Below are 27,660 nucleotides of genomic sequence, written 5' to 3' on the forward strand. Positions count from 1 at the left end.
GAAAGAAAGAAAGAAAGAAAGAAAGAAAGAAAGAAAGAAAGAAAGAAAGAAAGAAAGAAAGAAAGAAAGAAAGAAAGAAAAGAAAAGAAAAGAAAAGAAACAGACTGCTACTCGTTCTGTTCTATTTTCTGTTATCTTTTACCTAACTATTATTTGGAACTTTAATCAGCGATTCCTCCAGCCCTTTGAAAATCTGCAATGTTTCTAATGCAATCAGAAAAAAATTTCTAAAATCTTTCTACCAAACAGAAAGAGTGCCTCAGGCTGAGGAAATTCAATATACACATTAACCACCTTTACAAAACAAAAAAGTCTAATGTATCTGATTCAACCAATACAATGCAAATTCCTTTCCCACACAAGTGCTCTTTAACAAATAAATCTCACTTTGAAACAAGGTAGTTTGTTGATATAAATGATAAATGTACTTTTCATATCTGTAGAAAAATAAGATCACAATATCCATGGCAAGATTAACACAACCAGACCAGTATCTAACCTTGTAAAAAACAGAAATGACCACTATAAATGACTGCTTTCCTCCATTTTTTTTATCTAACTAGAATGCATATATTAAGCCATCTATCAAGAAACCAGAGGTTATCTTGTGTACTTAGCTGTAGGTGTATGCCAAAAAATGTTGGCATTACAAAATAATGAGGTAAGAACATACACAGGAGAGCACCCCTGATTTGCTCAACTTCTAATATCTCCTTGAAAATACCTCCAAAATAATTTATATCCTGACCTGGAAAGCCACTTCAAATACAGTAAAATAAAATGCTAGCCATTTCTTATATTGTTGTTATTTATTAATGCCCTACAGTAGCTTTAAGGAGATGTTCTAACTTGAGAATAGGGAAAGAAACAGGAACATTAAATAATCAAATAAATTCACATCTGCGCCTCCAAACAAATAAGCATTTAGGCGCTTCTGGTCATATTTTTATTTTAACATAAGTATTTAAATTAGCACTTGTGATAGGCAAAATAAAAGCCTCCCCAAAATGTCTGTATCTTAATCCCTAGAGCCTATGAATATGTTAGATTACAAGACAAAAAGGAATTAAGGTTGCAGATGAAGTTGAGGTTGCTAATCTGCTGACTTTGAGATAGGGAGATTATCCCAGATTGCCGGGGTAAATCCAATGTAATCATGAGTGTCTTTATCTGTGTTAGGAGGAAGCAGAGGAGAACCTGAGAAACAGCAACACCTGACGTGCAGGCTTTAAAGATCACGAAAGAAACCATGAGCCAAGCAATGTTGGCTTGGCTTGAACCTGCAAAAGGCAAACAAATGAATCCCTCCCTAGAACCTCCAGAAGCCCAATTTTGATTTTAGCCCACTGATACCCATCTGACCTCTGACCTCAAGAAATGTTAATAACTTTCTGTTGTTTTAAGCCACTACCTTTGTTGCAATTTGTTGCAGCAGTCGCAGAAAACTAACACACTAAATACTTCACAATGAACAAAAATTTTATATATCCTGTTATTTCTAAGCATAATAATAAATTAACCATTTTACTTTATATATCTTGTAGTTAAAAACAAAACAAAACAAAGTCACAGCCTACTTCAGACCTCAATAAAACAATTAGTTACTTCTCCTTAGGTCACAGTTTCCTTCTTTTTAATATAATGAAGTTTGTTAGAATGTTGTAAGGTTCCTTTGAGCTCTAAAGTTCTTTGTGTCCTTGTCTCATAAATGCTAATTATGCAGAGTTGTCTGAGCTTTGGCTTTTTCTATGAAATCATTCTGTTAACCTCTAACGAGATTTTTAACAAAAGTAGTCCTGTTAAAATAAATCTGATGTAAGTTCACAAAATTATTCAGAATAACCTACTGCTTTTCACTTTAGGTCCCTAACAATTTATTTGCTTTGCTATGGTATTTCTCTCATCTTTTAAAAAGACCAGTTCAAGTGAAGGAATGTTTCAGTTAGGAATTGCTTGCAGCTTTTTTGTTGTTACCTCAGAAAGGGTAAGGGAAAAAAATTAAGTACAGTACAGAATTTTGCTTTTTGATAATTCTTAACACACAGATTTTTAGGGGTTCAATAAAGCATTATCGAGAGATGAAACAATATTATTATCCCATTTTAAATAGCTAAAAAGCCTTCCCTGTAAACTCTTACAAGTCCTGGTATATCACTTAATATGTACAGTCTAAAAAAAAAATACTCATTTTCACTGCATTTAACCAAAGTGAGTTTCTTTCTCTTAAAAAAAGAGATTACGTCACCAAACTGAAAAGAAGCCAAACAAGGAAAGGTAAGCCACATTACAAAAGGGGCTAAGTTAAGTGTCCTTTAGGTTGAACAGTCAAAACATCATTAGAATACATGATTAGTGCTTTCAATAAATACTACTGAAGGACATCATTTGAAAGTAAATTTTATGCAGCAATGTTCTCCTGGCATTAAATGAATTTAATGCAAGTAACTGACTGTTAAGACCGTAGTTGAAAAAATTCAGAGGGTACACATGTGCAACATTTTCTCATTCACTATCATAAATATGCCAAATAGTAAAGGTATTTGCAGGATATCCAGTTTTCTGGTAACAGTCATTATCTGTTGTGTAAAATTTTACTGAACAAAATAAAATGTCTGATTTTCAATACAGTGGAGGGCAGAAAATGAATAGGAAAAAAAAACAAATTGGGCAGGAGTCTAGATATTATGGAAAATGAGAAAAGGTTGAGACAAACCTCTTGCAGAAGTAAAGAAAAGATGATTTTTAAAAAGTCAAACTTATACAACCAGAGAATAGGATGGTGGTTTCCAGAGGCAAGGGGAGTAGAGGAAATGGCGGAGATGTAGGTCAAAAACATACAAACTTTCTTTTTTGTTTTTATTTATTGTTTTGAAGTTTTTATTTTAATTCCAGTTAGTTAACACACAGTGTTATATTAGTTTCAGGTATACAACATAGTGATTCAAAAATTCCGTACGTCACCCGGTGCTCATCACAAGTGCCCTCCTTAATCCCTATTACCTATTTGACCCATCGTCTTACCCACTCACCTCAGTTGTGCTCTGTAATTAAGAGTCTGTCTCTCTTTTTATCCTTTGTTTTGTTTTTTAAATTTCACATGAGTGAGATCATATGGTATTTGTCTTTCTCTGACTTATTTCACTTAACTTTGCCCTCTCTAGCTCCATCCATGTCATGGCAAATGGCAAGATTTCATTCTATTTTATGGTTGAATAATATCCCATTGTATATATAACCACATCTTTATTCATCTATCAATGGGCACTTGGGGTGCTTCCATAATTTGGCTATTGTAAATAATGCTGCTATAAACACAGGAGCACATGTATCCCTTTGAATTAGTGTTCTTGTATTTTGAGGTTACATACCCAGTAGTGTAATTACTGGATTGTAGGGTAGTTCTATTTTTAGCTTTCTGAGGAAACTTCAGATTGTTTTCCACAGTGGTTGCACCAGTTTGCATTCCCACCAACAGTACATGAGGACTCCCCTTTCTCCACATCCTCACCAACACCTACTCTTTCTTGTGTTGTTGATTTTAGCCATTCTGACAGGTGTGAGGTGATATCTCACTGTAGTTTTGATTGGCATTTCCCTGATGATAAGTGATAATGAGCATCTTTTCACGTGTCTGTTGACCATCTGTATGTCTTCTTTGGAGAAATGTCTATTGATGCCTTCTGCCCATTTAACTGATTATTCGTATTTTGGGTGTTGAGTTCTTAAGTTCTTTACATATTTTAAATACTAACTGTTTAACAGATATGTCATTTGCAAATGTCTTCTCTCATTCTGTAGGTTGCCTTTTAGTTTTGTTGATTGTTTCCTTCACTGCGCAGAAGCTTTTTACATTGCTGTAGTCCCAATAGTTTATTTTTGCTTTTGTTTCCCTTGTCTCAGGAGTCATAGCTAGAACAATGTTGCTACAGCCAATGTCAAAGAGATTACTGCCTATGTTTTCTTGTAGGATTTGTTTTATGGTTTCAGGTCTCACATTTAGGTCTTTAGTCCATTTTGAATTTATTTTCATATATGGTATAAGGAAGTGGTCCGGCTTCTTTCTTTTGCATGTTGCTGTCCAGTTTTCCCAACACCATTTGTTGAAGACATTGTCTTTTTCCCACTAGATATTCTTTCCTGCTTTGTTGAAGATTAATTGACCATAGAGTTGTGGATTTATTTCTGGGTTTTCTGTTTTGTTCCTTTGATCTATGTGTCTATTTTTTGTGCCAGTACTATGCTGTTTTGATTACAATGGCTTTGTAATATAACCTGAAGTCCAGAATTGTGATGCCTCTAGCATTGCTTCTCCTTTTCAAGATTGCTTTGGCTATTCGGGGTCTTAGTTCTATACAAATTTTAAAATTATTTATTTTAGTTCTGAGAAATATGGTGTTATTTTGATAGGGATTACATTAAATACATAGATTGCTTTGGGTAGTATGGACATTTAACAGTATTTGTTCTTCCAATCCATAAGCATGGGATGTTTTTTCACTTCTCTGTGTTATCTTCAGTTTCTTTCATCAGTGTTTTAGTTTTCAGAGTATAGATCTTTCACCAGTTTTGGTTAGGTCCTAGGTATCTTACTATTTTTGGTGCAATTGTAAATGGGATTGATCCCTTAATTTCTCTTTCTGCTCCTTCATGATCAATGTATAGAAATGCAACAGATTTCTGTACTTTGATTTTGTATCCTGTGACTTTACTGAATTTATCAGTTCTAGCAGTTTTTTGGTGGTCTTTCAAGTTTTCTATATATAGTATCATGTCATCTGCAAATAATGAAAGTTTTACTTCTTCCTTACTGATTTGGATGGCTTTTATTTCTTTTTGTTGTCTGATTGCTGTGGCTAGGACTTGCAGTATCATGCTGAATAAAAGTGGTGAGTGGACATCCTTGTCTTGTTCCTGACCTTAGGGGGAAAGCTCTCCATTTTTGACCATTGAGGATGATGTTAGCTGTGGGTTTTTCACATATAGCCTTTATTATGTTGAGGTTATGTTCCCTCCAAACCTGCTCTGTTGAGAGTTTTTATCATGAATGGATGTTGTAACAACAAATGCTTTTTCTACATCTACTGAAATGATCATATGGTTCTTATCCTTTCTCTTATGGATGTGATGTATCATGATGATTGATTTGCAAATACTGAACTACCCCTGCAACCCAGGAATAAATCCCACTTGATTGTGGTCAATGATTCTTTTAATGTATTGTTGGATTCAGCTTGCTAGTATTTTGTTGAGGATTTTTTACATCTATATTCACCAGGGATATTGACCTGTAGTCCTCTTTTTTAGTAGTGCCTTTATCTGATTTTGGTATCAGGGTAATGCTCGCCTCAAAGAATAAATTTGAAAGTTTTCTTTCCTTTTCTATTTTTTAGAATAGTTTGAGAAGAACAGTATTAACTTCTTTAAATGTTAGGTAAAATCTGCCTGTGAAGTCATCTGGTCCTAGAATTTGTTTGTTGGGAGTTTTTTGATTACTGATTCAATTTCTTTGCTGGTTATTGACAAACTTTCAATTACAAGATGAAGTTCTATGGATCTATGAACAACATGGTAACTACCGTTAATAATACTGCAATGTACGCTTGAAATCCGTGCTAAGAGAGTGTATCTTATGTTACTATCACACACACACACACACAAATGGTAACTATGTGAGATGATGGGTATGCCAATTAACTTGATCAAGGTAATCATTTTACAGTGTGTATTACACCATCACACTACACACCCTTTAAAAATAAAGTAACACTGTTTTACATGCAAAAGAAAAAAAAAGCTGTCAGGAAGTTTGGGATAAAGTGCAAATGGGGCAAGAGAGCTGTGATGGGGGCTATATTATTGGAGGAAAGAGATGTCTTAAAGGGAAACCATTACAAATAAGTGAAAATAGAAATCAGAAATGCATTTAATAGGAAAAAAAAAACCCTCCCAAACCACAAACACACACACACACACACACACACACACTCCCCCAAATTAGGCCAATCAATAAGGAGAAGATGGCCTGGCTATGAAACGGACCAAGCTAATGGACAGGTGAACCGCATTCTTTCCTATTTTTAATCATAAGCTAAAGATCCAGCAGCTATATGTGAGTATGTGTGTAAACACTGGATGTTTCATATTGCAGTTTTGGAGCTAGGTTTCTAATGATTTGAACATAGTTGTGCTGGTTATGGCTTCTCTACATTGATTTTAACTCAGTTGATGTTCAGTAAGAATATAACAGAAGCAAATCCATGTACTACCTATCTTATGAGACAGAAATAAAGAGTAGAGGGAGAGAAGGAGAAGACCAACAACAGAAACAAAAGGAGTGGGGGAAGAGGAAGAGAGAGAAAGGAGGGGCATTGAGAGAGGGAAGGATTGAGAGGAAGGTAAGGAAGGCAAAGCAAAAGCATCAACAACACCTCCACATTTTGCTTTCTCCCCAAGGCTTTGTCCTTCAAGAGAGCTCAAAGGCCAAATGAGGTTCTGCTGAGCCTTTGTTCCTAATTCTGTTCTTTGTTTTCACCTCCCTCATGAATTCTGCCTTTTAATTGATAGTCCTCCAGAAGCCTGGTTTTGTAGCTTCTGTTTATTCACATGGTTTGGTATGTCACAGATGGTCCAACACTGCAAGTGGGTGTGTGTGCATGTGTATGTTGATTGTTAGTTTTGTTTCTTGCTTCCTTCCCCATTTTAGTGTAGGGAACTCTTAATTTGCTTTTATCTTTTTATTTTGAAATAATCTCAAACTTAGAGAAAAGCTGCAAGAATAATACAAAGAACTCCTATATATCCTTTACTAACCAAATTAATCAATTTTCAACATGCTGTCACATTTATTCTCTCTTTATCTTTCCATATGTTTAACATTTATTCTATATAATTCTATGCAACTTATTTATATTTCCTAAACAATTTGATAGTAGGTGGCATACAACATGCCCTTAATCCTCCAGTGTTTCCATGGTATATATTTCCAACCCACAAGAATATTCTCTTACATAACCTTGATACTGTTATCAAATTTAGAAACTCTAATATTGACACAATATAATTATATAGGGCAGGGTTCAGCAACCCTGTGGGCCAAACCCTGGCCTGCACTGATTTTGTGATTTTACTGGAACACATGTCCATTCTTTGTGTATTGTCCATGGCAAGAATGTGAACAATAGCAAAACTGGATAGTTGTTACAAGAGAGCCAGGATGGCCTGCAAAGCCTAAAAAATTTACTACTTGGTCTTTTATAGAAAAAAATTTGCTGATCACAATATAATTCATAGTCCATATTCTACTGTCAACTGTCTCAAGAATGTCCTTTTTAATTGGATTTCCCAGTCTAGGATTCAATCAAGGGTCATGAGAATTGCACTTAACTGGCACTTCTCAGAGTTTTCTTTTATCCAGCGTAATGTCTCAACCTTCATTTGTCTTTCATGACATTGTCATTTTGAGGAAGAAAAGCCAGGTTGGTTTGTTTGTTTTTTTCCAGAATACTCCTCTATTGGGGTTTATCTGACGTTTCCTCATGATAGATTCAGATAATGCAAACTGGAAGCCAGAAGTTTAAGATCAAAGTGTCAGTAGGTCTGGTTTCTTCTGAGGCCTCTCTCCTTCACTTGCAGATGGTCTCCTCCTCACTGTATCTGTCTGTGCCCTAATCTCTAATAAGGACTCCAGTCAATGCTACAAAAGTGATTTTATGGTCTTCATCATGAAGAGGGCACCCCTCTTTAATGATGGTGTCATTTTGACGTTCTGTTTCTCCACTATATAAGTATTATTTTTTTGTCCTTGCAATTAATAACAAATCTATAGAGAGATGCTTTAGGAGCGTGTAAATATTCTACTCTCTATCAAACTTCTCCTGCCCCCAATTTAATATCAATTGACGATTCTTTCCCAAATCAATGTTTACTTTTATTAATGCAAAATGAAAATTTTCCTAATTTGTTTGTAGGATCACAGAATCCAAGATGGTATCAGTTTGGGATTAGAAATCAGATGTTCAGAAATACTAAATGACTCATCTATTGCTACTTATTTTTCAAGTATTTCTTTAGAGAACTTTATAACTTTTAAAACTCTTGAACTTCCATGGTCCTAAAGTCTCTTAGGCTACAGACTACTAATTCAGGCAAATGTTCTCAAGACACAATCAGGATTTCTTGCACGTCAGCATACAATACTTATCTTACAAAGCTACCACTTATGTTTAAAAGCTACATGGTTTTTTTTTTTTTTTAGATTTTATTTATATGACAGAGAGAGAGCACAAGCAGGAGGAGTGACAGGCAGAGGGAGAGGGAGAAGCAGGCTCCCTGCTGAGCTAGGAGCCCGACTATGGGATTCAATCCCAGAACCCTGGGATCATGACCTAAGCCAAAGGCAGCCACTTAACTGACTGAGCCAGCCAGGCATCCCAAAAGCTATGTTTTTAGACTTCAATTGTTTTTACTTTATCTTTTTTCTTTTAAAGATTTTATTTATTTATTTAAGAGAGCAAGAGAGAGGGCACAGTGGAAGAAGGGAAGAGAGAGGGAGAGGGTGAAGCAGACTCCCCGCTAAGCACAGAGCCTGATACAAGACTCAATTCCAGGACCCCGGGATCATGACCTGAGCCAAAGGCAAATGCTTAACTGACTGAACCACGCAGGCACCCCCACTGTTTTTACTTTAGAATGAACATTCGCTTCTGTAGTACAAAGCAGAGAAGAAACACCCACAAAAACTAACATGGGGCGCCTGGCTGGCTCAGTCGGTGGACCGAGTGACACTTGATCTCAGGGTTGTGAGTTTGAGCCCCATGCTGGGTGCGGAGATTACTTTAAAAAAAAAATCTTAAAAAAATTTTTTTTAAAAACATATTTTAGATAATATCAATTTTGAGTCTGCCCATAAATCATCCCTTTTTACTTAATCTACCAGGGCCACAAATCATGGTTCAATAATCACTACCTCAGGCTTGAGGACCGAAAGCACAAAGTTTACAGACTATATTAGTTTACTAAGGCTGTCATAACAAAATACCACAGACCAGATGGCTGAAACAACTGAAATTTATTTTCTCACAATTCTGGAAGCCAGAAGTTTAAGATCAAGGTGTCAGTAGGTCTAGTTTCTTCTGAGGCCTCTCTCCTTCACTTACAGATGGTATCCTCCTCACTGTATCTGTCTGTGCCCTAATCTCTTCTAATAAGGACTCCAGTCAGGGCCCACCATATGACCTCATTTTCTTTAAATACCTCTTCAAAGACCCTATCTCTGAATACAGTCACATTCCGATTTACTGGGAGTTAGGACTTCAAACACATGAATTTGGAGCAGACACAATTCAGCCCCTAAGAGGGACCAGTAACTAAGTTCTATTTAAGATAACTGTCACAAAACTGCAACCTTTCTATGATACAGAACTATATACCTACTATTATATACTTGGGTCTTCTAATTCAAAGTGGGATCATAATGGTAAAAAACCTGAAAGTCATGTTGTGGGTAGAACCTAAATATTTATTTAAAGGACATTGGGGGGGGCGTGATGGCCATCATCATATAGATAAAGCCTTCTCATATGAAAGATGCATTTAGAAATTTACCTGTTTCAAGTCATTCACAAAAGTTTGAAATACGACCAAGAATTCATTTTTCAACAGAAAAAGTGATCTTTCTAACTGATCTGACACTAGAAGGAAAATGAGTGACCTCAGAAAATAGGATAAATGCTCAGAATAAACTGTGTATTGAAAGAATTGCAAAGAGTCGGCAAAAGGACGCTGTGTATTTGGATTTATATGCTGCTTTTCTCAAATGAAACTTAACTTTTAAACAGAAAGCTCTGAAGGCTCCATCCATAAAAATTCTAAGTTTTCTCAACTTCTGCTACAACTGAAAACTCATAATTGCCTCAGGCAGAGGCAAGAAGTGAAATACCCTCATACCAAAGGTTCAGTGTCATTATATTTTTCTCTAGAGCAAAATGTATGCCCCAAACTGTCAATGACACAACCGCAGGAAAAGACACTGCTAAAAAGAAAAGATCATGTCCGAGTGTTGCAAAAACATTTAAAAATGACTCACCTAAAACTGAAGCCATACAACGTACTAATAGCTTAAGAGCCATTAGTACTTGTGACATACCACCTCTCAGGCCAAGAACCATTCATTGCCTTTCAACATTAATTTTATACCGTAAAATTTAAAACCATCTCCTTTACAGTAAGGAGGCAAGGCAGACCACAAACATGGATATGTGATGATATGAAACTGAGTATATCCTCTCTGTTCACTTTGAATTTCAAACCTTGCCTTTATGGGAAGCTAAGTTAGAAGCATCCTAGCACAGTGTTGACAAACAGGCGATCTAGCATCAGGCTATCTGGGCCAAATCCCGACCCTGTCATTTATCGGCTACGTGAACCTGGGCCAGGCACTTAATCTCTCTGTGTCTGCTTCCTCATTTGAAAAACGGAGATAATAAGAGGTAGTAAGCACCTCATTTACTTGCTGTGAGGATTATACAAGATAATGTATTTAGAGAGTGCCTTATACATAGAAACCGTTGAAGAGGTAAAGCTATATTCTGTTGGCAATAGGGAGGCAGTGAACATTCCAGACAGGGCTCACATGATCAGATTTTTGTTTCAGATAACTCAATTTGAAAGCACAGTGAAAGATGGAGTAATTAGAGGTCATTTGTGCAGCCAAGGCAGGAGACCAGATAAGAAGACTACTGCCATAGTCCAAGAAAGCTATTCTGAAGGTCTTAAATAAAGCAGCATTTGGAACAGGCGGGAGGTATAGACAGGTATGCGAGATTTTAAAGAGACAGTACAGGATTTGGTGTAAGAAAGGAAAGAGGAAGAATCAGTTGGGTAACTGGAACTAGGGAGGATTATAATGAAGCATACTTGAGAGCAAATGATAGAATTGCTTTTAAACATGGTGAGACTGAGGTACACTCCCGGGCACCCCTGTGGGATACTGTCTTAAAAAGATCCAAAGCATAAAGGAGAGGACTGAGCTAGAACACCATTCTGATTGAGAGTCAATCATATTTTACTGATGAGGAAAACATTTTAAATTTATTTTTGAGAAGAAACAGATGGCACTTCCTAATAACAGGGTTTACAGCCACATCCTACTACAAAGTTCGGTATCGAGTATTTTTGTACAGTATTTGATAATTATATCAAAGTTATTTGATCAACATCACATTCGTTCTTCAAAATAAGCACTGGTTTTGACAGACCAAGTCCTTTTCTTAAAAAATATAGGAAGGATGTTTTACAAATACAAGTTTTCTTCTCTGTTTCATTCAGTTTCATTCTGTAATTCCCAAAAGAGGACATTCATAGTGCAGATCTAATTCTGCTGCCCAAGAACTACATCTCCCCATGGTAACCCTCGTGCTCACCAGCCCTTTTTCCTCTCCTACCAAGAAGGGATCTAGTTTTTATTGGGATCATATAAACAGACCCTCAAAAACATCTCACATGGTATCTTGGTCATAAATATATGTTCAGCATGTCCTGTGCACTGGGAAGCATCCTTTTTGTGTGAGGTCAACTCACCTGAAACTATGTCGACAGTATTCTCAGCTAGGTGTGAATCTTTGGATACAATACATATAAATAATTCACTGGATAATCTTTTTTTAAAAAAGATTTTATTTATTTATTCATAAGAGACAGAGAGAGAGAGAGAGGCAGAGGGAAAAGCAGGCTCCCCGCTGGGCAGGGAGCCCGATGCAGGACTCGATCCCAGGACCCTGGGATCATGACCTGAGCCGAAGGCAGACGCTTAACGACTGAGCCACCCAGGCACCCTCACTGGATAATCTTAAAAGTCATTTTAATAAAGCAGGTTTAGTTTAATAAGTATCTAAAATATGTAGACTTAGTTTTTAGTTTTCAACACTTTTTACTATAATATAGTCTTTAATTGTTTCATTCATGGGAAGAAAGTTTCATTTCATTTTGGTTTGATTCCACAAATTACTGTGTCTTTTTCAGGTTTATGGTTGATTACTTATTTAAGTCCTGGAAACCTGCAAATAATTCCTGAGGAACTTGGGCAATATGACATTAAGGTCTAGAAGATGATAAATGTCATCAACAAATATGGGTTCTTTCTAAGCTGTTTTAAAAAATCAATCTGGAGATTGAAAAAAATCAAATTTTACTAGATTGTGGTAACAACCTAGTAAAATCAAGATGCTTCCATGTGTTTAGTGTTCCAAACACTTAATAAAAAGGCAATGAAAAGTTAAAATGTGATTTCCAAATTTTATGAAGAAGTCAGAGCAATCAAGCCAGGAAGAACAAAAAAGTTGACCCATTTTGGTGTGAAATTACCCTGACTTAAATTTTAGGAAAAGTAACACACTTATGACTAATAAAGCAGGCCAATTTTATTTCAGGAAAGAAGCTAACAAATTCTATTAAAGAAAATGCACATAGTTACACTTGGAAATCTGTAGCAGATGTAGCCAAGAGAAAGAAAAAGTAACAGCATTATTTTCATAGTTGCATTCAACATTTACCAAAAAGTTGCAATCTCTTTTCTATAAGCTACAAATTAAAGTCTAAAAGCTAAACTTCAAAAGAAGTAATCACCACAAATCAACTAGTATTATTTTTTTTAAGATTTTTATTTATTTATTTGACAGAGAGAGACACACACAGCAAGAGAGGGAACACAAACAGGGGGAGTGGGAGAAGGGGAAACAGGTTCCCCGATGAGCAGGGAGCCTGACATGGGGCTCGATCCCAGGACCCCGGGATCATGACCTGAGCCGAAGGCAGATGCTTAACAACTGAGCCACCCAGGCGCCCCAAACAACTAATATTATTTAAAAGCACTGAAGAAAAGGCTACACTCTCCCAGTTCTTTCTAAAACACTCAAAAATGAAAAGCCCCTTTGTGTAAAAAGCAGCTGATATTTGTGATGTAAACTTGATGTGTTCAAATACACAAGTGAGACACTGATGATTTTTTTTTCCATTAAGAGCAAAGTTGATGACAATGAAGTTCCTACTTAAAAACACCCTCTTTTCACACGTTTAAGAGAAGAAGCACGGCTCAATTTCAAGGCATTACAATAGCTCTTCTTGCAATTTTTCTCCAAATGCCATTGCCACTGCCAGCAAATGAAAGGGCCTGGAGAAAAGAACCATGCATTCCCTGGAATAAAGGCATGTTTAACCATCATTCTACTCAGAGCACGTGTGCTAACGCTATTTAAAACTAGCTGAGGGGCGCCTGGGTGGCTCAGTCGTTAAGTGTCTGCCTTCAGCTCAGGTCATGATCCCAGGGTCCTGGAATCGAGCCCCACATTGGGCTTTCTGTCAGCGGGAAGCCTGCTTCTCCCTCTCCCACTCCACCCGCTTGTGTTCCCTCTCTCGCTGTGTCTCTCTCTGTCAAATAAATAAATAAAATCTTTAAAAAAAAAAAAAACTAGCTGAAAGAGGGGGCATGCCATTCCTATGTGGAATTAATGAATGCAGCCAATATTGGGAAACAATGTTTTGATATTGGAGTTTGGTGGGAAAAAAGGCTAGACAAAGATTAAAGAGTTTAAGACCAGCACAATTTTGCTGGAGGTTCATGGACGGCTTCCCACCTTACCCACATCCCTCCTCTGCACGCCACTGCTGTTTGCCTGATAGCGATACCTGTGTACACATAAGACTCACTTTTTCCTTCCTCACTGGATCCAGTCCAATGTGTCTGCGCATTGGTGGCTGCAATGGGACACATCCCCCCACCAGAGGGAGACGCTTGTAGTAGTTTATTCGCCCCCCACGTGAACTGCCTGGTAGCTGGAGATGTGCTTGGTATTTTTATACATACTTGGGCTGGGACTGCAGTATCTCTGGCCTTCTATCTACTCTGGGAAGTAGAATGCATGTATTCGGCGAACCCTAATATGACCTTTACCCTGATAAAGGTAAACAAAATAATGCTACAACACAAGAGTGTAGATACAGGCCATTTTGCATTTTTATGGTATTTTTGTCACTTCAGGAGAGAGGTTCTCAAATACATGTGGGGGTTGGTTGGTTGGTTGGTTGGCTTTTGAGCCAAAGGAAAGATAACTGTGCCTTGGATTTCTGTTACTTAAAACATTTTCATAGTTGCTTTGTGTTCCACCTGCCCCCCTCAAAGAAAAGCACTATGATAGCTAGAAAAAAAGTTTCTTTTTCAAAAGACAATATTTTAAAAGTTTTGCTATTTTGCTGACAAATTAAGAAGTGCTCTGAGTTATAGGCTAAGACATATTGCTAGGAAATAAAATCCCTAGGACACGAAATTCGGCAGCTGTTCCGCACAGCACTTCTTCTTCCCGGACAAACAGGTGAGTGGAGAATTCAGCTCGACACCAGCCTCACTGTGGCTCCCTCCTGGCTTCATCTTCCTCACCCAAGGCAGCTGGGTTCCCACTCCTTCCTGAGGAGCTACAGAGGAAGCTAGATATCCTCAATGGGTGAAAAGAGGTGAGTCTGAGGGTAACACCTCAGCAAACATGAACTATACCAGAGTGGACCTGGGATTGTTCCAGTTGGCAAAATGTTGTTCAGTGACTTGCCCACACTCTAAGACCCAGCAGACGTCTGATCCTGCACAATGTTAGGCACGTGCTCAATGGTGCAGGTGTACATGAGAGCTTTACCTCCCCGGCATCAATAAGACCATATAGTTCTCGTGCTACGTCATTGCAACTAATTAGACGTTCTCAGATGAACCAAAAAAAAAAAAAAAAAAAAAAAGCACATTTTACTTCTGAAATGATAATGGTACCTAGTAGTGGGGGAAAACAGTCATCTTCCATCCTTAGGTAGATGCTTCTCACTACAACAACTTGCTTCAAGTTCTTATTTACAAACTAAACAAAGTCATATGAAGTCCTGTATTGACTCAATCCCACTGTCCAAATTCCACTGTAACAAAATCCATCTTCACTCACACACAGTGTTTACAGATCAGGGTGGTCAAACCAAGTTGGCCCAGGGCCTCTTTGTAGTAAACAGATATGGGGGGCGGGGTGAATCTTTAATCTCAGTAGTTGTGAAAGAGTGGGTGTCACACATAGGTTTTCTCTCTCTGCTTTCCTACAGGGGAAATGCTTTGTTTGGGTATACTGTAGTGTAGTTTTGGTAGGATTTCAAAGAGGAATGATGAGAAAGAATCATTAATTGCTCACCGAAGACAGAACTAAAGGAGGAGAAAGTTTTTCTTTTCTCTTGGCACACTAGAAAATTAAGTGCCTTCATTTTACTTAAGACTATTTATTTTTCTACTTATTAGAGCCCCTGCATTCTGTCTTGTGGTTAAAACAGAGTCTAGGGCGCCTGGGTGGCTCAGTCGGTTAAGCGACTGCCTTCGGCTCAGGTCATGATCCCAGGGTCCTGGAATCGAGTCCCACATCAGGCTCCCTGCTCGGCGGGAAGCCTGCTTCTCCCTCTCCCACTCCCCGTGCTTGTGTTCCCTCTCTCACTGTCTGTCAAATAAATAAATAAAATCTTTAAAAAATAAAAAAGAGTCTATTCTTCCATAAAATTCTTTCTTACCCTTGAGTATTCTGGAAATAGCCCAGGGACACTACCTGAGGCCACCTACATCACAACCAAATTCAGTGGCTTTCTCAACCTCTCAGTTCCCCCTGGCCTTCACCCATTCCACTAACTTGGTTTTGTTCTTACCTTCCACACTACTGGCATGTCTTTTCCTCCCTCCTCACACCAGCCTTAGGCCAGTGCCCCCACTTTCTTCCCATTTCTCCCCCAAGGAGGGGTCCACGTTCAGTTCTACAGACAGCCCTGTGGCTGACACCCAGGGACCTCCCTCATTCGCCTTTCACTCTCGTACTTCCAAGTGCCGGAAGGATATCTCACTCAGACATCTGCTAAAACCTGACATGGGAAAACCTGAACTCATCTCCTCCCCCCAGTTATAAGCAAGTGTTTGCACATTTCTGGTAACTGTCAGTGTTAACTCTGTCCTCCCAAACCCGTGTTCAAAATCTGTTATTTTTGACTCTCTCTCTTCACCCTCAACATTCAACCTGCCTACAAACTCTGCCATTTCCACCTCTACCATATCTCCCTGATCTATCCTTTCCTCTCCATTCTTTTTTTTTTTTAAGATTTTTATTTATTTATTTTAGAGAGAGAGCATGGGAGCGGGGAGAGGAGCAGACCGGCGAGGGATGAGCTGACTCCACCTTGAGCACAGAGCCCAACACGGGGCCTTGATCTCATGACCCTGAGATCATGACCTGAGCCGAAGTCAAAAGTCGGATGCTCAACTGACTGAGCCACCCAGGCCCCCCTCCTCTTCATTCTTAAATGTCATTCAACACAACCCTTATTCCTTAGACATGAATTAACAGTAAGTCCCTGGCTCATCCCCCCACCCCAGTGTCTTCCACTAGACTGTATTGTCAGAATAACCTGAACAAAATACAGAAGGCACCTTACAATTCAGTCTAACACCCTTATTCTCCTAATGAAAACAAAGACTCCAAGAGGCTTCCCTATCTAGTTGGAGATGGAGTTGAGGCTATAAAACACAGGGTTCATCACTTCTAGTCCAGTGTTCTACCCACTGTATCAAGGTGCTTTCCAAAGTCACATTGACCTCCCATGGTCAAGGCCCACTGAGTCTTCATGCATCACACTATACAAGGCCTAAAATCTTATACTGTACCATTCAAGCCCTTAAAAATACTTCTGCTACTTCTCCAAATTCACTTCTTATAACTCATCATTATGCCCCTCTTTCTTAGGTCACTCTCTTTATCATATCCATACCAGTATTACTTTGTGGTTTTTTAAGGATTTTTTTTCAGTAATCTCTACACCCAGCATGAGGCTTGAACCCTGAGATCAAGAGTTGCATTCTCCACCAACCGAACCAGGCAGGCACCCCCCATACCAACATAACTTTGAACCCCAGTGCTAGCGCAGTGTACACACAACACCCTGCAAGCACAATCTTCTAATTTTGATACATAGTTAAGTCCTAACAGCAGTTTTAAGACCAATATGGGAGTCAAAGAGGCTTACATTTCTAATTCCAATTTCAGAGAGCAAAAAATTTATTTAAAAGCCCTAATTACATCTTACTTTTGAAGTAATTTTGAAAGTGTATTTTCATCTCAGATTCTTTAACTTTGTTCTGCCATTAAAACTAAATATATAGCCAATTACTTAAGTTCACCTGTTCACTGGCCACTTACCCTACACCTCATTTACCAATGGTTCTGCCAAGATTTAGAATGTGAGATCCTTTAACATTTTAGAAGTCTGCAATTTTGCATACCAAAAGTTTTGCATTTTTATTGCTTTACAGTGTTAGATGCTTACAACATACAATAATCTTCAAGAGACTAACCAATCCAAATCGTAAGATAGTGGGCTGAGAAAAGATGAAGGAATAGAGACACACTTTTTAAGTGATGGATTAATGCATGATTCTCCTGTTTCTCCATGCACCATCTGCATGCAATATTGTATTGCAGGGATTGTGATAGCAAGGCCCCCTTTATTAAGAAAATATTTCACACCTTTTTCTCCTCCAGTTTTAAATCTCTCCCTCTTCCTTGACCTAATTCAATAATTATTCCTCAGTTACCTTAGAGATAAGGTAATTCTGATCACATTACATTCCTTCAATTCATTTGTTTTAAACTGCAGTGTTGTTGGGGCACCTGGCATTTCAGTCAATTAAGGCATCTACCTTTAGCTCAGGTCGTGATCCCAGGGTTCTGGGATCGAGCCCCGAACCCCCATGCTGGGCTCCCTTGCTCAGTGGGGAGCCTGCTTCTCTCTCTCCCTCTGCAGCTCCCCACTGCTTGTGGTCTCTCTCTCTCAAATAAATAAATAAAATATTTAAAAATAAATAAATAAACTGCAATATTGTTAACTCAGTGAGAGCTAGTCCTCAATTTCTACCAAGAATTTTTATAAGTATACATTTCAAAAGTCCCAGCAAGATTTACATACTTAAAGGAATGAGGTTTAACAGGTATTTTATCTCTTCCAAGACTATACAGCCTCCTAGTTTCCAGAAGTCAAGCACTCAATAAAGGCTTGTTAACTCACTCAAGAGGGCTTCTAAAATGGACCATCTGGCTGCTGTGTATTTTCTTCTCAGAATTTCATTTTGTTCTAATCAAATTGTTCTCAAAAAAATAAAACGTATAAAAATAAATGAATAAATAAATCCTGCTTATGTGGATTTTAGGCATTAACACAAATCAGCAATTTACAGGGTTTCTTTTATGTTGTTGTTTGCTTGCTCTTACCACTCACCCTTAGTGGCAGGAAGCGCGTTCCTGCTTTCCTCAAACTAGAAGCCTGACTCCGGAGCCCCAACAGACCTGTGCTGAATGATGCTGAACCGTACAACCGACCTTGAGCAGCACGGGTTTTAACTACATATGGTCCATTTAGACGTGGATTTTCTTTTTCAATACAGTACAGTACTGTAAGTGTATTTTCTCTTCCTTATAATTGTCTTAACAGCATTTTCTTTGCTCTTAGTTTACTGTAAGAATACAATATATAAATACATATATAAAGTATGTGTAGTTTCTTGTTATTGATAAGTCATCTAGTCAACTTCTAGTAAAGTTTCTGGGGGGTAAAAATTTTTTTGTGGATTTTCAACAGCATTGGGGTCAGTGCCCTCGACCCCTGTGTCAGCTGTACTCCCCAGCCTGAGGAAGAAATGAAGCACCAAGTGAAACAGCCAGGGCTGTAAGATGCACCTCAGCCTATAAGTGAAACTGAAAATATATTCCCTATGGCCCAGCTCTCTCTCTCTCTTTTCTTCATAATTTAAATTGCACTATCCTAGATTTGTTTTTAGCCCCAATGTATTGCTTAAGGTACTCTGAAATGGGAACAAAGCTAAAGAAACTCCTGATTATGAATGTTTAGTCATCGGACGAGAAATAGGAGGAGGCAGAGAAGGAAAACTGGAAACAGAGACCAGTTTAACATAAAGTATATACATCAGAGGCACCTGGGTGGCTCAGTTGGTTAAGCGTCTGCCTTCAGCTCGGGTGATGATCTCAGGGTCCTGGGATTAAGCCCCGCATGGGCTCCCTGCCCAGCGAGGAGTCTGCCTCTCCCTCTGCCTCTGCCCCTCCCGCCCCCATACTCTCTTGCGCGCACACTTGCACTCTCTCTCTCAAATAAATAAAATCTTTAAAAAAGATAAAAATAAAAAAATAATAAAGTGTATACATGAGAAGACACAAACAGAAACACGCTGTGGGAGACAGGCTCAACAGAAATGCTATAGATGAGCTAGCAGTGTAGGCATTTTGATACTGCATGATTGCATCAAAGTAATAAAATTAACAGCCAAATCACAGAAAAGCAGTCTCTCTTCAAAAGCCACCAATGTGCCATTTCAGTTAGTCAGTGTAGTTTTTGCTGATGGACACACATGAACAACAACAACAACAAAAAAAAAAAACCCAAGGTGCAAGAGAATAGAGAATCCCTAGTGTTTGCAATCAACAAGACACCAATTGTTCTTGGTTGAATGGCTTATTCTGGAATTCTTCTGACAAGAGAGATCAGATAGCATCTGTCTCTTACAAGTAGAGGCATTAAGCCAATGAACAGTTCTCATTATCCCAGACAACAACAAATGAAGTCAGAGAAAGGGGGAACCAGGTAGTATATCCCACCCATAAAACCACTTGATGCATCCACACCATGCTTTTTTCTGAGCTGAGCCAATTTACAGCTAACTTCTTAAATGCATGATTCTTGATCAAAATTTTACTAATCTGAAGTCTAATTAGTAAGTATTTAGACAGGGCCCTTAATAGTGTAGTAATGCCATCAATACTGGGTCCAGCAATGTCTCTATTCATTTTTAAATGCTTGAGCAATATATTACATTATCAAGTCTTACAAGAGCAGTATTTTTTTCTACCATTTTATTTTATTCTATTGACTCATTTACATCGCGTTTTCTGCCACTCAGTGTTTAAAGGGGAAAAAGCAGCATGACTTTCATAAAAATAATATAATTCAAAAGTAATATAATTCTGATTTTTCACTTCCTTTTCCTTCTCCTTTTCTCCTCCTTGGACATTATGAATTAGCACAGTTTAAGTGTAGTAATATTGAGCCTGACTCTGAGTAACAAGGAAAAACAGAAAAAAAAAATAGTAATGGAAGTCTAATGTCCTAAAGGAACTCACACTTTTCCCTAATGCTCAGGTCAGACCCTAGGCTGTGCATCCAAAGTCATTTTGCCCACAATCATGGCTACCACTTAAAAAGTCAGTCCTAAATAAAATCTCTGTACTCTATCATCACACAGCGCCTGCAACTAGTTTAGAATTATAGCATAATTAAACTGAAGCTCTAATTAAAAGTACTAGGCTAATGTGATATGAAATGTCCTTTATTATCACAGGACAATCATGTCTCAGTCTGCCATTGTCCTCGAATGTGTATAAATTTTATCTTTTTATAAAAATAATGGAGCACAGATTTGGTAATGACATCCTGGACAGGATGTCCTGGTAATTTCCAGGGTCAGTCATTTCCTTCTCAATTTATTTCCCCTCTTCATGGCTCTGTTATATATCCCCAGTGTCCCCTGATTCCTCGGGAACATATCTTAGCTACCAACCAAAGTGTCTTTCAAATACAGTAACTGGTGAATTCTAGATATACATGTTTTAATCGCCATGTTTATCAAAGAAAACAAAAGCTTTTTCCTTTTCTCTTTTGGTATTAGTGAACTTATCCATCACTCTTGGTCTTAAATTATTTCCAAGACAGTACAAAAGAGGATTAATAAGCAGTAATCTTTCAGCAAACTTATATATTCCCCAAGATTAGTGGAGTTTCAGTTCCACTAACCTTTCTTTCTACTTCATTCTATAGAAGCCCTATCAATAAATGCTTAGCAACATTTTGAACTCCTAACAGTAAAATATTTAGTTTTTTTGGAGAAGTAATGCTTTTCTAGAGGTTATTTTCAATTCTGTCAATAACCTTAGTTAAATTTTCAAGTGAATAATTAGTCTTCAATAAACATCTGTCTCCAAGTTTTCACAAGTTAACAACTGAATACTAGAAATAACAAATTTGAATAAGACTGACTCTGTGCTGCTAATTTCATTGCTATTGAGCCAGTTACCAAATGATAATAGCAACACCTATATGTTCCCATGCTAAGAAGTAAACTGAGGAAGAAAATATTTCCTGAGTAATCCTTTACAAGGTAATAAGGCACTTGTAAATGACTTTTTGTTATTGCCCTATTTTAAAAACAAAGTGTTAAGAAAATACTGAGTTATACTTCTCAAATGCAAAACGAGGCAATAGAAATTTATCCCCATTTATATTTTTTCTGATAATGTCCTGAAAAATAAATTTAATTAGCATAGTTCATTCAAATCAAATCATATTTTTAAACTCAATACTTTCCTTCCTTTATAAAATACAAATCAAATCCACAACCCTAACTGCTGTAATTTTAATTCGCTTCAAAATACATACAAACCTCATAAAAATTAAATTTCCATTTTAACAAGCAGACAATCTCAAAAGGATGCTCATAGGATCAAAGGCATTAGAGTGAAATCTCTAAGCCCACAATAAAAAAGGAAGAATAATCTACATATAACAGTGTCAGTTATGTGAAGTTTTAATGCTACCCACAAATAAATACAAGCCACATAATTACAATTCAACTACTATATGATTAAGAAAATTATCAGAAATACCTAGTAGTCTATAAAAATGTTAACCTATTATTTTGTTGCAATCAATCCATAATGACATTTTTAAAATAACTTAAGTAATGACATTCTAAATACAGAACCATTGTTTATAATGGCACACATCACACATTTATCGTCTGGTTCTAAACAAACAACGAGCACTCATCCTATTTAGTCTTCACTCAGTTCTGCTGCCATCAAATTTCTAACAATTCCCTTCACTTTGGGAAAAATAAGAGTGGAAAGAGAAAAGTTGCCTGTCATCTTATGTAACATCATAAAGATCCATATCATTAAAATGTTATATCTAACAAATCATTCACTGGAAACACACACAGATGACCATACTTTATACTGTACTGAACACTGAAAATATGCTAAAATAGTAGATTTCAGGTGCACTCATCACACACACAAACATGCTAATTACAGGAGGAAATGATATGTTAATTAGCTTGGCTGTAGTAATCATTTCACTATGTATATGTGTATCAAAGCATGCTGCACACGTCAAATAGATACAATTTTATTTAAAAATGTATTGATTAAAAATGCATATATACACATATACATAAATAATACCTCGTATATGGCAAGCATTATTATTACAAAGACAAGGTCCCACTGGTGGAGAAGAGACATAGAATTAACTCACATGTGTTGCTACAATAAAAAAATGAAGTAAAACAAAAGAAGAAAGAAAAGAAAAAAGGACTGTTTGGCCTAGAGTTGCACCAGTGAGGGATGCCAGTGAACAAAGGGAGAGCCCATGGAGCAACTGAGAGGAGCTCTACAAGGGGACCAAGTCTGGAGGCAATCACCACAGAAAGAAGACAGAAGCAGAAGAGGGAAGTTGACTGGGTCCAAGAAGAAACAGAATATTGCTCCTGCTGGAAACATGTTATCAAAGAGTACATTAACAATAATCAGCCAAGCAATAATGGAAAATACCTTCTAGGAATGAAAATAATCAGCAGTTTTTCTTGAGCCTTGAACATACTTTTTAAAAAATCTATGTACCATTTTCTTTTTCATTTCATCTTTATAAGAGCCAGAAAACAGGGATTTTCCCTGTTTTGGACAAAGAAGTTAAGTAATGAGTTTAACCAATGTAACTGGGATTGCAACTGGCAGAGTTTGGATTTGCATTAAGTTTAACTAGGCTCCAGAGTCCACACTTATTCCATTATTCTGAATTCTGGGACAAGATCAACAAGTGCCTGCCCCCAAACCCCAACACTGCTATGCCACACATTCGTTTTCCTCACTGAAGTCAGTATTCGTTTGGGGACAGAGTACACATAATGTGAATGAGGGCTCTATCTGACTAATAGAATTCTTTTTTTTTTTTTTAAGATTTTATTTATTTATTCGAGAGAGAGAGAATGAGAGATAGAGAACACGAGAGGGAAGAGGGTCAGAGGGAGAAGCAGACCCCCTGCTGAGCAGGGAGCCCGATGTGGGACTCGATCCCGGGACTCCAGGATCATGACCTGAGCCGAAGGCAGTTGCTTAACCAACTGAGCCACCCAGGCGCCCGACTAATAGAATTCTTAAGTATTTAGAAACTTAGTGCTTGTTTCATATCTATATCCTGTCAGTGAATCTTAATCCTCTGAGTAACCGTGAACCAAGTGTACCCCCCAAAAAAGGGTAAGGGATTATCTAAGAATCCTGCCTATAAAGAGAAAAGATACTCCCAGAGGTACTGAAACTAGCTATAAGCCAACAAAGACAGATCCTCGAAAGTAGGAAAATTGCACTGGTTTCAAGGGAAGGATATATGCAGGGCATAAATTTCTTATAATTATCTTACATCCTATGTGCCAGATACCATGCTAAGCATTCTACATGCATTATACCACTCTAAGGTGTGTACTATTATCAGCCCCATCTAGATGAGTCAATTAAAGATTTACTATCTTCTTCAAGGTTGCACACTTAATACATGATGGAGATGAAATATGACCGGCAATGGGAGAGACCAAATACATTAAATGTTAGCTAGGAATTTATTCCAATAATACAGGAATAAATTGATAATGGGTTGAAATAGGGTAAAAGTAGTAAAAATTAAAAGAAGGGGAGATCACAGAGTCTCAACAAAAACTTGATAAAGAATTTAAGTAAATATAGAATGTGTTATTAAAATGTATTAATTTGGGGGGCACTTGGGTGGCTCAGTTGGTTAAGCATCCGAGTCTTGATTTTGGCACAGGTCATGATCTCAGGATCATGAGATCAAGCCCCACCTCAGACTCCATGCCCAATTAGGATTCTCTCCCTCTCCTGTTGCCCCTCCTCCTTCTCTCTAAAATAAAAAGTTAACATGTATTAATTTTTAAAATTATAATAAAGCTGATACAGTTGTGAGCAGTGGAACATAGTGCTATTGTCAATATAAATGTGGAATATCCATTTAGGAAACAAATATGAAATTACATTAACGAATATTAAAATAAAAAAATCAAAATAAATAAATAAGTAAATAAAATTTAAAAAGTCTCAGGGCACCTGGGTGGCTCAGTCAGTTAAGCCTCTGACTCTTGATTTCAACTCAGGTCATGATCTCAGGGGTGATCATGATCAGGCTCCACAATCAGCAAGGGGTCTGCTTGAACTTCTCTCTCCCTCTCTCCTTGCCCCTCCCCCAACTTGCTCACACGCACATGCGTGCACACTCTCACCCTCTCTCTAAAATAAATAAAATCTTTTTAAAAAAGAATATTAAAACAGTCTTATCTTTTTCTTGATGATAGAGCTTTTAGAAATTAACCCAGGGAGGGACACCTGGGTGGCTCAGTCGTTAAGCATCTGCCTTTGGGATCAAGCCCCACATTGGGCTCCCTGCTAAGGGGGAGCCTACTTCTCCCTCTGCCACGCCCCCTGCTTATGTCTCTTTTCTTGCTGTCTCCCTCTCTGACAAATAAATAAATAAAATCTTAAGAAAAAAAAACAACCCAGGGAATACTACTCAAAATGCACAAGTTCCTTGTTATTTTTAATTGTTTAAAAAAACAATTTCAAAGGTTTGAAAGGAAACCTAAATATTTAACACAAGTTAAATGGCAAATTAAACTACAATAAAAATTCATCTATTTTACAGGTCTTTATAACAAATAGAAAATATTTAGGGAAAAAAGCATGCATTTATTAGATGAATGAATTGGGAAAAAAACAAAAAATTGTGTATGTGCTGTGATTATAACTATTAGGAATAATTTATGGACAGGAGAGAAGAAATATGAACACACACACAAAAATAATATGAGATGATTATCAGTTTGGTTGTAAGTGACTGAAACTGAACCAAACTAGCTTAGGCAAAAGGAGAAATGCACTGATTTGCAGAATCAAAGGAAATGCTGAATAATCAAACCATAAATATGCAAGGAAGAAACGTTCTCATAAACAGTTGAGTGAAAAACAAAATTCAGAGGCACCTCGGTGGCTCAGTTGGTTAAGCATCTGACTTCAGCTTAGGTCATGATCCCGGGGTCCTGGGATGAAGCCTTGTGTCAGGCTTCCCTGCTGAGCATTCACCTCAGCTTCTCCCTCTCCCTCTACCCTTCGCCCTGTTCATGCTCTCTCTCTCTCTCTCTCTCTCTCTCCCTCAAATAAACAAATAAAATCTTTTTAAAAAATTCAACTGAGTAAATTTAAAAGTACTTATTGGCTTTATTCAACAATGCATGAATCAGGCAGCATCCAACCTAGTAGAAATAAAGGAACTCCAAGGAGCTGTACAAAATAAAAGACTTATATAGACCAAAGGAAGCAAGAACAAGGAAGTTACACTAGGCAAAAAGTGGGTTGGTTAGTGCCAAGTCTATGAGGCAGATTACCTAATGCTGATCAGAGGATTCCTGGTTGACTGGTTTAAGAATTCATCTCCCGAAGAGCCAGAAGCTGTAAAGTCTTGGTTTGGTGACACAAAGCTTACGATAAGCAAGTTCATTTTAGGCCTGGTGTCTTGTTTTTAACAGCTGGAACCAGGGACTTTTAAACAAGGCAGGAAATCTCCAGGTCCTCTCTAACACCCTTTTACTGCTTTCTCCACAAGGCAGAAAAGATGAATGCCACAAGCTCTCTCATTTTACATCTCATACACTGTTGGTGGGAATGCAAACTGGTGCAGCCACTCTGGAAAACGGTATGGAGGTTCCTCAAAAAACTAAAAATAGAAATACCCTATGATCCAGGAACCACACAACTGGCATCTCCCCCAAAAAATACAAAAACACTAATTCAAAGGAATACATACACCCCTATGTTTACTGCAGCACTATTTACAAATTATGGAAGTAGCCCAAGTGTCCATCGATAGATGAATGGATAAAGACAGACACACACACACACACACACACACACACACACACACACACACACAGAAATATTATTCAGCCATAAAAAAGAGTGAAATCTTGCCATTTGCAACAACATGGATAGAGCTAGAGAGTATAATGCTAGGTGAAATAAGTCAGAGAAAGACAAATACAATATGATTTCACTCATATGTGGAATTTAAGAAACAAAACAGATGAACATAGGGGAAAGGAAGGAAAAATAAGATGAAAACAGAGAGAAAGGCAAATCATAAAAAAGACTCTTAACTAGAGAACAAACTGAGGGTTATCAGAGGGTAGGTGGGTAGGAGGATGGATGAAATAGGTGATGGGGATTAAAGAGTACACTTCTGATGAAAAATATAAAATAAAATGATTAAAAAATAAAAACATTTAGATCTTAAAAGAAATCCTAGAGTAGGGCTTTTATTTTTCTAATGTAGCTAAGCTACCCACCCCCTGGATAAAGGAGGGCAGGACAGCTTGGTTGAAAGTTACTCCAAGACGACATACAATGAAGAGGTATAGTTTACCAATGCAAAATCTGGATGCTGCCACGGGAATAAGAATAGACACTGGGCCTCCACAAACAACTGCCTACTTTAGGATCCAAGATAATACGATATTTATAACCTAAATAAAAGCAGATAATTATCTTTGAAACATGTTGAGCGTTTTGATATTGTGATTTATAAAAAATATAACTTTCATCCCTGTTTCCGACACAGAGCTTCTAAAACCCTTAGAATTTCCTAACTTGTTAAGAGTAATAAAGGTATCTCGATATTCATAAAAATCCCCTCTCAACCACACCTGAGCTGATGTTAATGAGGTCACCTTTGGAAAACTCCTCAAGATGGGGGCTGGTTGCCAGGAACACCAACCATGTGAGTGGAGGGTTAAGCTTTCAGTCACCCACCGCTGCACCTCCAGGAAAGGGAGAAGGGCTAGAGGTTGAATTAATCACCCAATGTCAATGATTCAACCAACCATGCCTCTGTAATGGATACTCCATAAGAACCCAAAAGGACTATGTTCAGAGTTTCCAGGTTGTTGAGCATGTAAAGATTCAGGGTGAATGGCAAGCCCAAAGAACATGGAAGATCCTTGCTCCTTTCTCCATACCTTGCCCTATGCTTCTCTTCCATCTTGCTGTTCTTGAATTATATCCTTTTATAATAAATTGGTCATCTAGTAAGTAAAATGTTTCTCTGAGTTTTGTGAGCCATTCTAGCAAATTAAACAAATACAAGGAAGAAGCTGAGGGAAACTCCCATCTGTGGGTGGTTGGTCAAAAGCAAAGTTAACAACCTGGACTTGCGTTGGTATCTGAAGGGGAAGTGGAGACAGTCATATTGGACTGAGGCTTCAAGCTGTGGGATCTGACGTTATCTCCAGGTAGACAGTGTCAGAACTGAGTTAACTGCTTGGTGTTGTTGAAAGAAACACACATGGGAACTCGTGTTCGAATCAGAAGCAGTCTAGATCATTCCAAGCAAGACGCAGAGAATGCAGAGAAAAACCTCCTTTTACAGTTAGTTTGG

General features: G+C 37.7%; 1 protein-coding gene across 5 annotated transcripts in view; it reads right to left on the bottom strand.

Annotated features, from left to right (window-relative positions):
- PTPRK (protein tyrosine phosphatase receptor type K) overlaps positions 1-27,660 on the bottom strand; it is a 552,323-nt gene that overhangs the window by 493,361 nt on the left and 31,302 nt on the right. The window lies entirely within an intron of this gene.

Source organism: Callorhinus ursinus, unplaced genomic scaffold, assembly GCF_003265705.2.
Source record: "Callorhinus ursinus isolate GAN/ISIS: 27379988/994484 unplaced genomic scaffold, GSC_fseal_2.0 scaffold6, whole genome shotgun sequence".
NCBI lineage: Eukaryota > Metazoa > Chordata > Mammalia > Carnivora > Otariidae > Callorhinus > Callorhinus ursinus.